At 44.6% G+C, this 4,099-nt stretch overlaps 1 pseudogene; it reads right to left on the reverse strand.

The window, feature by feature from the left end:
* Window positions 1–2,297: 2,297 nt before the first annotated feature.
* Window positions 2,298–2,414, reverse strand: LOC126093081 (5S ribosomal RNA; annotated as a pseudogene).
* Window positions 2,415–4,099: the final 1,685 nt, after the last annotated feature.

Raw genomic sequence — 4,099 nt, forward strand, 5'->3', positions numbered from 1 at the left:
CATGCCATATAGAAAGGACCTGTGCTGTTGTATGTCCAGATGAATTCAGCGTGGAGTACTGATTGTGTGGAATGGTTTTATAGAAAGTATCAATACTGTTGCACAGCAAATTCAATTCCTGGATGTACATATAACTTTTCAAAGTTATTACCTCTCGCTTATACGCAGAGAATCAGATCGGCTCATACTGTGCATCCCAGCCAGTATATGAGGCACACAGAGAGTCCTATGTTGCAGATGAGAGGGCGCCGCTCATAATACATTGACACATGGAGGCAACCCATAATCAGTAAACGCAAACGGGGCAGTATGACAGTATCTAATGTGTCATTCTGCGAGCCTTGCATTATGAAGCCATAGCATGTAACCTCCGAGCTCATTTTATCCACAGAAAATGGTACAATGGCGTTATGTCCAATTAAATACGACAGTTTCTGAAGTCAGAGTGTCATTGTCTGCTCATCCATCTGCAAGTCTGTTTCTGAGGGAATGCGAGTCTCGCTAGTTACAGGATAACTTGACTGGTGAATCGTGATGTGCTACCCGCTGCCGAGAGAAGAATTGGTGTCCGAGACCACAGCCAGCTGGCTGCAGTGGGATTTATCTGCCACTGCTGTCTGGTTGTTGCCACGATTGAAGAAAGTGTGGGAAATTCTGGGCCTTCCCCTGCTGAAGGGCCATACCGACCCATCAGAGTACTGCATCTTTGGCTGTACATGGAGCTATCTTCCTGGCTGTACACTGCGTTGATGTTTCAGGTCCTGTTTCTCCACTTTCATGACGCCTGCCTTCCATGATATCCTGTCGGCATTTTCTTAACCACATGCCCACTGTCGAGAGTGCTGCGGTCGGCTGCACTACCTGCCATTGAGTCGTGATGGGCTTGCGCCTACAGACTCTTGTACCAGCCACCTGCATGACATTGCTGATGGGTCCTGACCTGTACCATGGTGCTGTGTGTCCACATCTTGCTGCAGTCAAGTGTGTGAATCAGCACGGCAACCGCCACGCCAGAGATGACAATCTGTACCGTAAAATCATCTGTAATAAATGTGATTCTAGGCGATGTTGTTTCACTGATGCCTTAGGGTGCAGGACAGCCATAGTCACCAGTTCCAGAGCTAAGTATCGCACACCAGTAGTATCACCACTTCAACTGCTCAACTATCGCGTGTACTAAAGATCCTAACACGACTGGTGATCGCTACAACTGGTACTCAGAAGTGAACCCCAACACCACCCTGACACCGGTGCCACTGGCGTCAGAGGTGGTCGTCAATGCTGCAGCTGATGAAGAAGTGGGTTGTACACTCCACCGCTACAACAGGTGATCAGCAGGTTCGCTCATCTTGCAATCGCCATTTTACAGAATCCTGAGCAGTAAGTGAGAAGCATTTTGTTCCTGTAACCAGCCATTTTCATTGTGTCTTAAATACACAAGTGGATATTGACTGAAATCAATGGGGAAAGTTGAAACTTTGTGCCAGATCAAGATTCGAACCTGGGTTTCCTGCTTATTAGGCAGATGCTCTGACCACTGTGCCATCTGGACACAGTAGTCATTACAACTGCTAAGACTGTCCTGGCACGCATTCCGTCAGATCCAAATTCTCAACTTGCCCACACATAACAAACGTAGTGCCCCTTGTCCATTATATTCACAACCTGAGGCACTTTTCGATTTCCCGAAGAGTTCGAGTCTTGTGTGTATCTACACTGAAGAGATCATTGGCCATTTCGCCTTAAATGTAGGATGACTTACGTAAAACGTAACACCCTTTTCATTTTGTGAACAGTTACACATACTGACAATTAATACATATATCGAAAATTAATGAGTTTAGCGCTAGTATCAACGGAGATATTGAAATACGCACGTTTTTTAATTGGAAATGTATGCTTTTTAAACTGAATTCGCTAGCCCTTGAGAAGACATTTACGGTACATATTGTTCATTAATGTTGACACTGAAATTCGTCGTAAAAAGAATTCGAGAAATGTCCTGTAATGTGAGAGCACGTTGGCCTGGAACTGGATTAGCGGTACAAACACTGCCAAGCATTCGTCTTGAACTAGGCTACGTATTTGTATACCGTAACGTAGCACGCCATCTTCAGGCCACAAGTGGCCCATCGGGACCATCTGACCGCCGTGCCATCCTCAGTTGAGGATGCGGATAGGAGGGGCGTGTGGTCAGCACACCGCTTTCCCGGTCGTTATGATGGTTTTCTTTGACCGGAGCCGCTAGTCGAGTAGCTCCTCAATTGGCATCACGAGGCTGAGTGCACCCCGAAAAATGGCAACAGCACATGGCGGCTGGATGGTCACCCATCCAAGTGCCAGCCACGCCCGACAGCGCTTAACTTCGGTGATCTCACGGGAACCGGTGTATCCACTGCGGCAAGGCCGTTGCCACATACCGCAACGTAGGCCTCCACTATGAGCATAAAACTTTATTTCCCCTTGGCCCAACTTACGATCCAGATGCAGGTTCGCCTACGAAAGTTGTATATGGAAACACGACATAGCCTAGAATCTATCGTATCACAAAGGACTAAGGAAAACTATTTCATATTTTTGTAACCTCCCAGATCTAAGCCAGCTGAAAAAGAGAAATCAACTGTTCATTCTTGAAAAACTAATAGGTCTCATACGCTGCGAAAAATAACTGCTGGATATATAACTGAAGTGTAAAATATCTAAATGTTAGAAGGAAGATTTGACGTATCTTTTCCTGTACGTGGCTGTTTCGTTCTTAGAGGTAAAAATCATACTGTCGGACAACTGTCTCTACCAACACTGCTCTAAATTATATCGTTTCCGGATACATTCGTTGAACTAAACATTTGATTAAAAATACTTTTGTTACCACCTGTACACCGCAAAATAAATAAACTTCTTAACAAAATGTCGTTTCATGCTAAACGTAAGAGCGTAATGACAGTGTTACCAACTACGTGAGATACACGCTGTCGACTTATTTGACATTGCAATGCAACATCGTGCTCACGAAAATGAAACAAAAAATTTACTAACAGTGATTTGGCAAGCATCCAAATTACGTTAAATAAATTTTGCCTTCAAAAAAGAATAACTTTTTCCTTTATTTAAGAATTTGTTCAGACTGTTGACGATGGACTGAAAGGCACATTTGCAACCGCCGATGCAAAGAATGATGAGCAGATGTAATTACAGTGGATGATATGGTAGAGCATGCACTGGCGATTCGACGATACATGTCGTCTGGCGTAGTTGGAGCTTCGTCATAGACTGCATCTTTGAGTGCTTCCCAAAGAAAGAAATCAAGAGGAATGAAATCGGGAGATCTCGCAGACCATTTGACAACAGAATTCCATCCTATCCATCGTCCAGGAAAGTTCTCATTCAGTATTTGCGTTGCAACAAGGGACGAGTGAGCTGAAAAACTGTCGTGCTGCAGTCTCATATACTGTCGAATATCCAGTGGTACCTCTTCTGGAAGAACCTGCAGAAAATGTGCGAACGAATGTCCATTTAGAACGCCTGAGATGAGGTAAGGTCCCACAATGTAATTTTCTGTGATGCCGCACCATACGTTTATGCTCGACGGCCTTTGCTGTTCCATTTGACGAAAGCAGTGTGGATTTTCGGCTGCCCCGTAGTGAATGCTACGCTAATTTACATTAGCATGGTTAGTAAACGTTGCTTCATCGGTAAAGAGCACACGGAAAACGGATGGTCATCTCTCAGTTGCTGAAGGGCAAACCGACAAAATTCTGTACAAAATTCTAAATCACGGTTCGTCGAGTGCCTGATGTGGTGACAGATGACAGGGATGCAAATTTTATCACTGCAGGATATGAATGACACTCGATCAGCTGATACATTACTTGGCAATATGTCTCGTACCAATGTGCAGATTCATTAGCGTCGTAGCCAGAACAGCTTCTTCGTGTTCTCTGTCAGTTGGAGTCTACCTTGTTGTCCTCGTTTTGAAGTCCGCAGTAGCGTCTTAATAATTCGTGCAATTGCCTGGCGCCTCGGACATTAGCGATTCGTATAGATAGCCCTACTGTACTGTTTTTACAACATTTCTTTTAAGTCCACCATATAAAAGTAT

Source organism: Schistocerca cancellata, chromosome 7 (genome assembly GCF_023864275.1).
Source record: "Schistocerca cancellata isolate TAMUIC-IGC-003103 chromosome 7, iqSchCanc2.1, whole genome shotgun sequence".
Taxonomy (NCBI): domain Eukaryota; kingdom Metazoa; phylum Arthropoda; class Insecta; order Orthoptera; family Acrididae; genus Schistocerca; species Schistocerca cancellata.